The sequence below is a fragment of the Ahaetulla prasina genome, chromosome 4 (genome assembly GCF_028640845.1).
Source record: "Ahaetulla prasina isolate Xishuangbanna chromosome 4, ASM2864084v1, whole genome shotgun sequence".
NCBI classification, from domain to species: domain Eukaryota; kingdom Metazoa; phylum Chordata; class Lepidosauria; order Squamata; family Colubridae; genus Ahaetulla; species Ahaetulla prasina.
The window spans coordinates 56,832,382-56,846,506 of NC_080542.1; positions in this window are offsets into that span (position 1 = coordinate 56,832,382).

Here is a 14,125-nt window from a genome sequence, read left to right on the forward strand (position 1 = left end):
TTTCAAGGATAATACTTTTGTCTCTTGCCATTTTTTTTGATGCATTAATCTCTGTCTTTCCTTCATTACTCCTTTTAAAAAGTCAATCACAATATTTCCTAGTAATTCCTTATGTCCAAGAACCCAAAAATTACTGCCGTATATTCCATCAGTCCAAAAAGAAAACTCTTGGGAAACATTAAGCTTGTGAGTCTTTTTCATTCGAGGGACAATCCCCTGTAGCACAAATTCAGGTATTTCATCCAAACTATTTAAAGAAAACTTCTTTACATCAACTTGTTTCTTCACGATCAAATCTTCATATTTATCCACTTTTATTTGTATCTCCTCCATTCCATTTTCCGAATGATTGCACTGGTTAATTTGCTCCAAGCTCTCATCCAAAACGTCCCCATTTTTTATCAATTCGTATTTTTGAATAATTAAATACATACTTTCTGTGTAGTCCTGTATAAAGTCACGAATCCATTCTTCTGAAAGAACCTCCATGACAAAGTTCCTGCTGAGAATCCCCTTGTAAAGTACTTAAACAACGTAATATAATCCAACAGTCCACAGTCAAACACAATAAGATAAAATCTCCATTCAGTTTCGATTCAACAGCAAGGCTCCCTTTGATGTATCGCTCTGCTTTCAGTTTCTCTAAAACGAAACTGAAGGGGGGGGGGAATTTCTCTTTTTTTAAAAAAAAGGTAGAAGTCAGAAAATCAAAAATACTTGCAAACCAATAATTGTTCACTCACGCTTCTTCCGTCTGCTTTTAGTAACCACAAAAAGAAATCAGTTGTTAGCAGAAGTGGACACCTTCCTCTTTTCCTGCTTTTTCAGGAGCGCAGTGAATACTGGAGGTTGGGGGAGGGTTCAAGGGGATTCAACCTTTCAGGACTTTGCATTACAAAAACAAAGCCCCTAGGGGAATCAACCACAATTCCCCCCCCTTGCTCTTTCTCTCTCTTTCAATCAGAGAGAGAAATTAAGCCGGGATCAGCTGTTATCACCGGCTTTTACCATATTCAATGCGGAGTGCCATAAATTAGCACCCAGCGAGAAAGGTGGCGCCACCCAGAAGCCACCAAGTCCTGTTTTTCAAAGAATGTATTCTGGTTGATAAATACTCCAAGAGTGACAGTGAAAGTTATTCTCAGGATAGGATGTCTGTTCCAGAAAAAAAGTAACTCACTTTGAAATTGGCAAATTTGAAATAACTAGTACGGCGTATTCGGCACTTTGATACAATTTCCGTGCCAAACTCTGGTTCTGTTTGAATTCTGAAATTGAATTCTGCCTGAAGTATGAGCTAACCATTTTCATCAGCTGTCAGTGTTGCCATCCCACTTTGCTCCATCATTGCTTGGCTGATGCCAGACTGCCATGAACTCTTGGGAGGGAGGGGAGGGAGGAACTAGCAGGTAGGAAGAGAAGACAAGAGACCAAAACCACTTCGAGTGCCTGCCAGAGACATCATCCGACTGACCCCTAGGTCACAACATGGGAATGAAATGCAGGCCATCATCGGGCCAGCCAAGCAACAGAACTGTTACCAAAAAAAATTGTTTGAATCTATTTGGACACCAGGGAGATAGTTGGGGTGGGGGTGGGGCGATGACCTGGAAAGGGGAAAATAAGTAGGCAGCTTTCATGCTCAAACCTCAGATCTGGCTTTTCCTATCTTGTAACCTTTGGTTTTAGCAAAATATTCCTTTCATTCTGAATGCGGTCAAAGGCTCTTTCTTTTTAAATGACCAAGTTGGTACAAGTCTGGCATGAGCTCTTTAATCCTCCAAAAAATGATCTAAGTTTGCTAGGAATAATTCATAATTTTCTTCTTGGCTTGTCTTCTCTCTATAACTCAGAGACTCTATCTTAGTCTCATTTTATGGCCAAACAACATGGCTGAATCAAATATTTATTGGAAGGTTTCAGTCTGGGCCTACCTATTTACTCATATTGACAATTATTTACAGATGTGTAATGTGTAACATTGATCCATAACAATTCCAATCTTTTTTTGAAAATGATGTCTTCAACTCACTTAACATCTGACCAATCAAACATAGGTAAATTATATGCTAGATACTTTTATTGTGAAATGTGTTAATCTGATAAGGTGCTAACTGAAGAACAAATCAGCTATAAACTTGATTAATCAGGTTTTAATTATCTTGCATCTGTTGGCAGAAAAATATTTTATCCCTCCAACATAAATTCTCTGTCTTTATCAGCCTAAAGATAACTTTTCGATTTGATCCACAGAGAAATGAAATTGTCATCTTCATTCAGAAATTGATAACTATTCTAGTTTATCAGTATGTTGAGCTGCCATTTTAAATACAAATAAAATGGGGGTAATTTTAGTTCCCTATTATTTAATGTTTAGATTAAGTCCACAGTATAAATATTCTGAAATTTTAAATTCAAGCTTCCAATCTTAGACAATAATCCTATACCTATTCTTCTTTATTTTGATGGTGCTTCTTTCTCTACCAAACCCACATTTAGGCCTTAAAAGCATTTTGCCAGAATTTTCCAGAAAAAAATAGAAAGTAATTATTTGAAAAGTAAGTTGGTTATATACTAAGCAGCATGCCCATTATCACAACAATTGGAAAATTAATGACATTTAAATTGAACAGATTAGGGTTTTAAAGTTCTAGAATTCATTTCCAGTCTACTATTGCTTGGAAGCAGAGAACTTATGAAACTATAGCTCAGCTACTATTAGATATGCTGGGTGTCTAGGTAACAGTTTTCTTTCTCTACCAGTCAAATTATTTAGAACTAAGATATTGAATCTTCTGCTGTATGGAGTGCAACCTTGCACTTACAAAAAATAGAAACTCTTAGAAGAAACTCAGTCAAAATGTATTAGGACTATGCTGTGGCTTGTGTTCATCAAGCCACAGTAAATGTACTTTCTCAGCTGAAATTTGACTATATTTCTAAGGAATCTTACATCAGAACTTGTCATCTAAAATATTGGCTAAAAAGATTGTTGGGTCATATATACAGGCGGTTTTTCCAGTGAGATTATCCCTTCTTGGAAAAATGGTATAGCATATGTGTGTCACACTACAGTTACTCAGTTCAATCCCTTCTAATACACAGACCAGATAAAGCCATGGTAGAAGTCCATCATCCCCTCATTTGTCCATCGGTTGCAAGACATTAGCAAGGTATATGTTACTTTAATATTTTATTATCAAGCATATTGGAAGGAAGGCTTAAGAATATCTTTTAATGAAAGCATCTCTGGTCATGTTTAGAGAAGGCCATCAAAGCAGATTTTGCCACCTGCCCCATATTTGGCACTACATGTCAAAACCATTCTACCTTAGTAAATGCATAGTTTTGACTGAAATTGAGATTATACCTTGTTTTCCCAGTGGATTGATTGGCTTAGGTTTCCATGAAAGTTGGCAATTTCTGTTCAGGTTGCGACTGCTATTAGAAGACAATGAATTTTACTCATGCTCAAGCTTGGATGATTGGACTACTGATTGATTACATAAAAGATTGTAGTATTTAATGTTTGTCACTGACTTTGATCCTCTAGTATGGCATTTTCTCATCTTATTTCATTAGTGAATATGAAAATATTGCTTTCCTTTTGATCGTCAATAATAAATGAATAAAATAAAATAATTACCATTATATAGGTTCGTATAGCAGTCTAGAATAAAACTATTAGTTTTTAGTATATTATATTGTGTGAAAACAGAAACTATGCCTACAAACACCCAGAGAAGGAATGTGTCAGATCTTAAAATTGATGATTCAATTCAGCATCTTTAAATAAATATGCCAGTTGTTTATAATGAAACTCTATACATTTTAAAAAGTTATAAAATTAGAGGTTAAGCTAGAATCATGTGGGTACAAGAAGTCAGGAAAGAAAGATTGCTGCCATTGGGAAGGCTTAACTGTACAGGAATATCATTATTTCTCTGTATATTGAGGAACTGCAAAGAACTCTTGTAGAGATTCACACGTCTCATGATAACTAGTTGTGAGATAGCTGAGATTTAATGATGCATCATCAAATGTGCTGCCTTCCTAAGACCTTGTGAAGGGAGCAGCATACAGCTAGGCAGAGACAAGAATGCTGAAACTACTGGTACATTCAGTCCTACACTGGAGAACATTAAAGAGAGCATGGTAATTAATAAGGATTGAAATTACAAACTTGGAAATTGCAATGGATCCTCTGTACACAGGCAATAACAGAAATACTTAAACTTGGGAACTCATCATTCATGGTGATTCTTCCTATGTGGTTGTTCACCATTTGGAATGGCTACTATTGCTGTGATGGGTGTAAGTTGGGAAGGAAACCTATCTCCAATAGATCCTTAGAAATATATGGGTTTTAATATATATGAAAACCCATCAAGCTGAACTTTCTGTCACATTCTAATCCAGTGTTTCTCCACCTTAGCGGGAAGATATGTGGGCTTCAAGAATTCCCCAGCTAGTTTTAGTCTTCTTGATGATTCATTCACCAAATCCCAGAGATGATAAGATATTGGGTAAAAATCCATATAAAGCCATTTTAGATTTTGCATTTCTATGCCAGTTGAACTGATAATTATCTAACAAGTTGAGAGATGCTAAAGGAAAGAATAAGTCAGATCCCAATCAATAAAAGCCATATCAATCCAATTTCCAATTGTGCTGTATTAGGTATGTATGAAGTTACTGAAAAGTAGGCTGGAGGCATTTGAGCTAGCCTGGAGTTTTAGCCTGAAACATTATATCTCCTCAAATTGGGGATATAATGCTTCTTTATTTCAGAAGAAAAATTAGGATTATTGTTGTACTCTGGTTATTTGTCAATGATTTAATAGCCCTTTGACAAAGTAATTTACTTTTGTCTTGCTATATTAATGATATTATCTTACTATATTGAGGAATTCCTGCAAAATAAAAGTAAATAAGATCCAGAATAATTTTCTTATATCTTTATGATTCAGGAAGAGTACGACATGGGTGTAAAGTCAAATAAAATAAAATGTTTGCAGCTAATTGTGGGATGAAAACAGTGGTGGGATTCAAATTTTTAATAGCCGGTTCTATAGGTATGGCTTGGTGGGCATGGCTTGGTAGGCATGTGACTGCGTGGGTGTAGCTGGATGATCATGTAACTGGGTGGGTATGGCTAACTTAACATCACTCACGTCAACATCACAGCCCGTCCCCTCCTAGCTATTCCTTGTCACACCCGGCCTCAATATATCTATAGTTCTGTAAAAATGTTCACCTTTTTTCAACTTTATTATCTGCTTCTATACATTATAGATGTACTTTCATGGGCCACTGAAAGGAGGAAATGGCTCACATGCTTTGCCCAAGAGTGTGATAGGCAGGTCACAAAATAGGCTTTTGAGGGGCTGCCACAAAGAAGGGGGGACAACCGCTGTCCCTCTCAGGCCATGCAAAGGACCCCCAGACAGCAGCACAGGTTGCCAAGAGCCCTGGGCAGCAGAGGGAAAGTGCCCAACCTGGCCATCAGGCTCCCAGGGCACTGGGACTCCTTGGCTCAGCCCCGCTTCCCCAAGGGGGCGCCCAGCTGCGCTTACCTCCTCCTCAAGGCTGCTGATGCTGTTCTTGCTCTCCTTGGGCATGTTGCTAATGGTCAGAGGGAGGCCCACTCCCTTTCCATGCCAGGAGACCCAGCTTTGTAACCAAAGCATCCTCAGCAATAGAATGGGACACCACCAGGAGAGGTCAGGAGGAGGGGACAAGGGGATGGTGAAAGGACAGCAGGGCTGCTGGTGGCCAAGTGCTAAGGCAGGACTTCCCTCAGAATCTGACTCCCTCTCATTAAAATCTCCCCCTCCTTCCTTCCTTCCTTCCCTTCTTTTTTCCCTTTTCTTCTTTTTGCTTCCCTCTTCATTTTCCTTTCTTCTTTCTTCCCTTTTTTCCTTGTTTTCACTTCCTTGCTCTTTCTTTTTTTCTCTCTTTCCTGTCCCTTCTTGGATGCTCAAATGCAAAATGGGAAACAATTCTCGATGCCTCCTTGCCTTGTGATCAAATGCCACTTTTGCTAGTGGCCAAAGACTGAGAATAAACCAGGTTCCCTTTATCCTGTGCTTGCATTTAGTGGAGTGTCCACAGACAACAACAAAACTGTCAAAATGTTGGCTGTGATAGTTGATTAGAACTCCTCTGCTTTTTATGTACAACAGCTTTAGTGTTTAGGAACAGAGGTAAGTTAGTTGTTTTTCTATTAATACATAATCCTTAAAAGGGCTCTCCTGTAGGGACCCTGCCATGGTTTAATTTAGACTGGAAATATAGCAAAGGAAAATATTTTTCCCACTCTGCTTTATCCTGTTTTCCCCACTGGAAATGGCTGCTTGCAATACACAAGGAGGGGATACTTTCCTACATGCTCACAATTAAAAAATACCAACGTTAATTTGGTATTTGCCAGCAAAGTTCTGTCTGTGACAAAACAAAACACAAGGTTGCTTTCTTCTCTGAACTGGGACATCTCCAACCAAGTTGTGCCCTCCTCCCTCTTCCTTCCCCTTCCCCTTTTCTTTCCTTTCCTTTCTTTTTTTTAAGCTGCTAAAGGCTTCCAACAGGGACTTCCCATTTTGACCCCTTCCCCATTGTTGCATCAGTGTGGTTTTTAGCTCATATCTCCCAGACTCCTGTATGTTTGTGTGTGTGTGCCCCTTGTTTGTGTGTGTGTGCCCCTTGCAGCTTCGCATGGTGAAAGAGGAAAAGATCAGGAGACACAGGGCTGAGAAAAACAGCATTTCAAAAAAAGAGCTTTTATTAGCTTGCAGGCTGCAATGAGTGAAACACCTCCCCCTGCCCACCCTGCATGTGGTGGCGCACGCGTGCACACAGACACAGACACAGACACAGACACACACACACACACACACACACACAGAGAGAGAGAGATTCAAAGAAACTTTGCAAAGTGCAAACTAATGAAAGCTTTTTAAAAAAAAAAAGCTTGTTTTTCTCAGCAACAGACCTGTCCCGACATTTTTCTCTCCATTGTCACAGCGCCGGGCTGCAAGGGGGGGAGACCTTAGGCCGCACACACATACATACACACGGGTTGGAGAGGTGAGCTGAGACTCATGCAGAGGTCCATCAGGCACAGAGGCAATGACAGGGGAAATGGATCAAAATGGGAAGCCTCTGGCCATTTTTTTTAAAAAAAAGATGCCAACCTCTGCTTCCTCCCCCCCAGGCAATGCCAGAAGCCGCCACTCATCATACACACGGACAAACTTCTGTGTTGTTAGGCTGCAAAGCGCAAACTAACGAAAGCTCTTTTTTTTTCAAAGCTACTTTTTGTCAGTCCCCCCCACCCCTCCCAATGTTTTTCTCCATTGTCACAGCGCCGGGCTGCAAGGGGGGGAGACCTTAGGCCGCACACACATACATACACACGGGTTGGAGAGGTGAGCTGAGACTCATGCAGAGGTCCATCAGGCACAGAGGCAATGACAGGGGAAATGGATCAAAATGGGAAGCCTCTGGCCATTTTTTTTAAAAAAAAGATGCCAACCTCTGCTTCCTCCCCCCCAGGCAATGCCAGAAGCCGCCACTCATCATACACACGGACAAACTTCTGTGTTGTTAGGCTGCAAAGCGCAAACTAACGAAAGCTCTTTTTTTTTCAAAGCTACTTTTTGTCAGTCCCCCCCACCCCTCCCAATGTTTTTCTCTCCATTGTCACAGCGCCAGGCTGCAAGGGGGAGAGACCTTAGGCCGCGCACACACACACACAAATTGGAGAGGTGAGCTGAGAGGTCCATCAGGCAGAGGCAACAACACAGGAAAGGAATCAAAGTGGGAAGCCTGCCCCCCCCGCCCAAAAAACAAACCAACCTAAAGAGCTTTCCTTTTTGTCCACTGTCCCCTCCATACCTGATGCCAAAAGGGCAGCTCTGCTTCCTCCCTCCCCCCAATGCCAGAAGCCACCTCCCTTCGCCTCCCTTCGCCGACTCCTCCCAGAGTCCATGTAATCTCCTATTCCCCCATGGGGGCTGGCAGGCTGAAGCCCCATGCCCTCCCCACCTCTTTCTTCCCCACACACAGGTAAGGACCTGGGGCAGTCCCAGGGAAAGGCCATCAAGTGGGCAGGAGGCGCCAGTGCCACCCGCAGCCAGCCTTAGATCCCCGCTGCCCCGTCGCTGGGTGTGTACACAGCAGGCTCCAAGGGTGTGAGGGCTGGTGTCCTGGATGAAGGGCAGCGCTCAGCAAGCAGTCCCCAGGGACACCAGTCACCAAGCCCTGCTTACTCTCCACCTCTTGTGTGCATGCCCAGGAGGTGGGGCTAAGGCAATGCTGCAGATCTAAGGCTGGGCCTGGGTGTGGAACCAAAAAGCAGTTGGGCCGTGGGCATCACTAGGTGAATGTCCAAGGCAAGATAAGTAGTGGCTTGGAGGGGCCAGTTGGGGTGGGAACAGGGCCAGCCAGTGGTGCTATCAACTGTGCCCACCTCTGTGTGGGAGGCAACTAAGGGAGGAAGACTCACCAGGCAGAGATCAACTGGGCTATGGGGGCCAGAGAGCAGCAGCAGCTATGCCACAGGCACGACTGTAGGCATCGGTCAAGGTGGGCGGGGTGAGATAAGGAGGGGTGGGGCCAGCCAGCAATTTAACAACTTGTTCGGCTGAAGTGATGCGAACCAGTTGAATCCCACCACTGGATGAGACAAATTCCTGATTAGCAACTCAACCCGTTAATGTAGAAAATGCAATTTCGTTGCGCTCCTATACAGGTCTACATCATGTTAGAGAGCAAATTCTGAGGAACACATCCAACTTTATGTAGGTTTTGGGAAAGTAAATATAATAATTATTTCATGAAGGGTATCTAAAATTTCATCCAGTGCTTCTTCAAGATGGAAATAAGTGGTGATTTAAAAATCTATAACATTGCAATAGGGCCAATCTGTAGGAATAGTATATTTTTCTGGCAAGCAATGCAACACTAAGGTATGAGGTAAACTTGATCAACCTGCTGTGAATCTCAGAAGTTTGCTTTTTTCTTAGGATTTGCCAATCTCTAGTCAGGCCTCTAAGAATGCCTTGCCTACTGTTTGTTAATGCTACTCAACAAACTAACTGGTTGATGATTGCTTGTGTCAGAAATCAGACCTTTTTATTTTTTCCAGTCTACTAGAAAGTTGGAAGGATTTTTTTTAAAAAATGGAAACATGTCTAAAACAGAAGTGCCCAGCCCCTGGTCTGTGGATCAATACCAGTCTGTGTCTCACTGGGGATTGGGATGCACAAGAAGTGGGTGAGTGTACAAAGTTCCATCTGCACAAGCAGCTGCTGTACTTGCAAAACCATCCCCCCCCCACACTTCCGCCACCACTGTTGCCAGTCTGTGGAACCAAAAATGTTGGGAACAGCTGGTCTAAAAGAAATGTTTTCCCTGTCCAATCTATCCATCATCAAAATACTGTACTTGCAACTACTACTAAGGAGCAGGTGGTAGTTGTGGATAGGAGAGCCTTTGGAAAACTTTACATTCTAAACTAGTTGTGTCCTTTCCTAAACTGGAAGACCTTTCAGGTAGTCATTTATACCCTAGTCACCTTATGATTGGATTATTAAAATGTGCTGCATATGGGATTGTCCTTGAAGACCATTAAGAAGAGATACAGACATACCCACCCTCCAGATGTTCTGGAAGTCCCTTAACAAAATAACAGAATAACAGTTGGAAGGAACCTTGGAGATCTTATAGTCCAACCCCCTGCTCAAGCAGGACATCCTATAAAATTTCAAACAAATTGTTGTCCAATCTTAAGATTTGATTTTGTTCCAAAGCCTGGGTCAGGAATCTCTGTTGAATATTTTTGAATGTTATTCTGTTGTTTTGTCCAGGCAGTTATTTTTATTTTATTTTTATTTATTTTATTTTGTCACACAGTATATATAAGCATAAGCATGAAATAATTATATAGTATATAAGTATATATAAGTATGAGTATGTAATAACTATATTAATTGGATATAATGAAAGGAAACAATAGGACAGGAACAGTAGGCACGCTTGTGCTCTTATGCACGCTCCTTACAGACCTCTTAGAAATTGGGTGAGGTCAATAGTACACAGTTTTTGGTTGAAACTTTTGGGATTTTGGGAAGAGACCACAGAGTCAGGTAGTTTATTCCAGGCATTAACAACTCTGTTACTGAAGTCATATTTTCTGTAATCAAGATTGGAGCAATTAACATTAAGCTTAAATCTGTTGTGTGCTTGTGTATTGTTGCAATTGAAGCTGAAGTAGTCTTCGACAGGAAGGACATTGTAATAGATGATTCTATGAGTTAAACTCAGGTCATGTCGAAGGCAGCGTAGTTCTAAAATTTCTAAACCCAGGATTTCAAGTCTTGTGGCATAAGGTATTCTGTTGTATTGAGAGGAGTGGAGAACTCTTCTTGTAAAATATTTCTGGACACGTTCAATTGTATTGATGTCAGAAATATGATGAGGGTTCCAAACAGTCGAGCTATATTCTTTTTTTTTTTTTATTACTTTTTTCCAACAAACAAAAAAGAAAATACATTATTGCACCCTTGTGCTATACATTAAAAAAAAGGAAGATTTGGGTCTTCGGATATGTCCTCATGATTGCCAAAATCCACGTTCTCGAGGTACAGGTACCGAAGCATCCAATTTTCCAAGCGCATAGTCCACGAATGGTTTCCAAGTCTTCCAGAAAATATCTTCTTTATACACACCACTTCTAATTTTAATATCACATGTCATTTTATCATTTATGGCTAATTTCCACATTTCAGAATTCCACTCTTCTATTCTAAAAATCACATCTAATTTCCAATATCTAGCTATTATAATTCTACCTATTATAATCATAATTCTAATCAATTCTTTTTCATATTTTGTTAATTCTATTTCCTTAATTACCAACAATAATATAGTTTCCACTCTCAATATTATTACTTTCCCCATCATTTCAAATATCATTTTCTCCAATTGTTGGCAAAACTTTTTAACTTTGTCACATTTATTTATTTTATTTATTTATTTATTTATTCAAATTTATATACCGCCCTATCTCCCGAAGGACTCAGGGCGGTGTACAGGCATTTAAAAAACATATAAATACAATATAAAACAATTAAAAAACTGATTCTAAGAAGCCCGTAAATTTAGAATTAAAATATCAAGTAAAACCCAATTTAAAACCAATAATTTAAAATCTAGCTCAGCCCTGCACAATTAAATAAATACGTTTTAAGCCACAAGGAAGGTCCGGAGGTCGAGCTGACAAGTCCGGGGTAGTTCATTCCAGAGGTTGCGGGCCCCAACAGAGAAGCCCCTCCCCCTGGGTGCCGCCAGACGACATTGCCGCGCCGACGGCACCCTGAGGAGACCCTCTCTGTGAGAGCGCACGGGTCGGTGAGAGATATTCGGTAGCAGTAGGCGGTCCCGTAAGTAACCCGGCCCAATGCCCAATGACATTTACACCACATATGTTCATAAGTCCCCAATTCCGTCTCACATCTCCAACATTTTTTACTAATTTTTTTATCCATTTGTGACAATCTTACTGGAGTCAAATACCATTTCCAAACAACTTTATAATTATGCTCTTTAATCCTTATAGATAAAGTTCTCATAATTCTACTATTCCAATTCACATTCCAATCTGACTCTGGTATTTCAATATTAAGATCTTTTTCCCAATTTGTCCTCATCACTCTTTGTAATTTTTCATCAGAATTTATAATCTTATAAACCCTACTAACGAGTCCCTTTAGCCCAATTTCATCTTTCATAATCCGAGATACTAAATATTCAAATTCAGTTTCACATCTATTTATCAAGTAATTTTCCCTTAATTTTTTTGTCCATTTTTCTATCTGTATTTTTTCAAACCAACTTAACCCTAATTTTTCAATAATTTCTTTATTCCTCCTTTCATTTTCCATAACTTTTATCCAATCTCTAATAATTTCTATATTTTCCTCTTTAATCACTTCATTACGTTTTATATTATTTTTAATCGGCCAATTTCCAATTGTCTCCCCCAAAAAGATTATATCCGGAATTAAAATTTTAACAAATTTATTCCACATTTTACTTAATCCCTTTAACCAATAACTTCTAATTACACATTTTGAGTTTGCTTTATCTAAAAACCACCTTGATCCAAATTTCTCTATATCCCTTAACTCTAAGTCTCTCCAATAGTTATCTTCACCTTTAAATATTTTTACCACTATCCGGATACTATACGCACAGTAATAATTAAATAATTTGGGGATTCCTAGTCCACCTTCCCTTTGATTTTGATACCACATTTTTTTCACTAATCTAGGGTTAACCCTAGATTAGTGCAGTCGAGCTATATTCAAGAATTAGTCTAGCAAATGTTTTATATGCTCTGGTTAGTAGTGTAGTATTTTTGGAGAAGAAGCTACGCAAGATTAGGTTTACAACTCTTAGGCCTTTTTTTGTGATGTAGTTGCAGTCGGCTTTGGCACTTAGATCATTTGATATGAAAACACCAAGGTCTTTAACAGAGTGGAGGTCATCTGTAAGGTAATGTCCATCAAGCTTGTACTTAGTGTTTAGGTTCTTTTTTCCAATATGTAAGACTGAGCATTTGCTGGTTGAGATTTGGAGTTGCCAAGTTTTATACCATTCAGATACAAAGTCAAGATCTTTTTGAAGGGTAGTTGTATTGTTGGTAGTGTTAAATGGTTTGACATCGTCAGCAAAGAGAACACAATTATTTGTGATATGGTCACAGAGATCATTAATGTGTAATATGAAGAGTGTTAATCCAAGAACGCTACCTTGGGGAATGCCACTTTTGACAGGAACAGGATTTGATAGAGCATTGCCAATTTTGACCACCTGTTGTCTGTTTGATAGGAAAGCTGTTATCCTATTGTGGAGGGGTCCTGAAATGCTGTAGTATTTTAGTTTTAGGAGAAGTTTATCATGTACTACCGAGTCAAAAGCTTTACAGAAGTCTATGTAAATTGCATCTATTGCTTTGCCCTGATCAAGATTTGTAGTCCATATGTTTTTGCAGTGGAGAAGTTGTAAGTTACATGATAATTTTTTTCTGAAACCAAATTGTTTATTAGAGAGTAGGTTTTTTGTTTCTAGGTGGAGGGTAATGGATTGGTTGATGATAGATTCCATTACTTTGCAGGTAACGCAGCATAGAGAGATTGGTCTGTAATTTTCAACTAGGCTGGGGTCTCCTTTTTTGAAGACAGGGATGACTGTGGCTAGTGACCAAAGTTTGGGAAGGGAACTGGTCATGAAAGCTTTTTCAAAGATTATGCTTAGGAGTTCTGCTATATTAGTGTAAAGTTTTTTTAAGAAGTATGCACATAGTCCATCAGGTCCAATAGATAGGGATGGTTTCAGTTTGCGAAAATCTTTTTCAGCATTTTCTTCTGTGAAGTCTATATGTTATGTTTTTAGCTGTGTTTTAGATTACATATTTGAAAAATTGTATGCTGCCCAATGTCTTTTTTAGAGTTAGGAGGTGTCAATGGTTTTACTCAGTGCATGTAGTAAAACAAATTCTAATAGCCTGTGTGCAAATGCCGTAGTTAAAGATTCCCCCTTTCCATTGTCGCTTTATTCCATCCAATTAATCATGTCCAGTTTGTTTGGGGATTTCTCAGCTGGTGACCTTGAACACTGATATGTCTCACTGTGGAGTTGGTACTCTTGCATTCCATTACCCTATTCCCTGCACCCCACCCCATTCCTTTCCTCCATTTCTTCTTGTCTGGCTGGGATCAGGGTTTGCAAATAAGCAGTGATGGGGTGGGGATGGGGGGGCTTAAAAATCCAAACAAACAAATAAAGAATGTATGCAACCAGATGCAAAGTACCAGAGTACCGGAAGAAATTACATTCTCTCCCTCTCCCTCCCTCCCTCTCTCTCTCTCTCTCCCCCTCTTTGGATAAAAATGGATGAGATTTGTATTTGAACTTCTTATCTTCATTTTCCAGTCCCTTCCTCTTACAATGTGCACTCTCTCCTGGCCTTTTGTTTTTCTCCTTTTCCTATGCAAGAGATAGGTATGTTGCATCTATGGAAAGGAGGGCAGTAACTCATGTAGAGTGAGCTAAGAGTTGG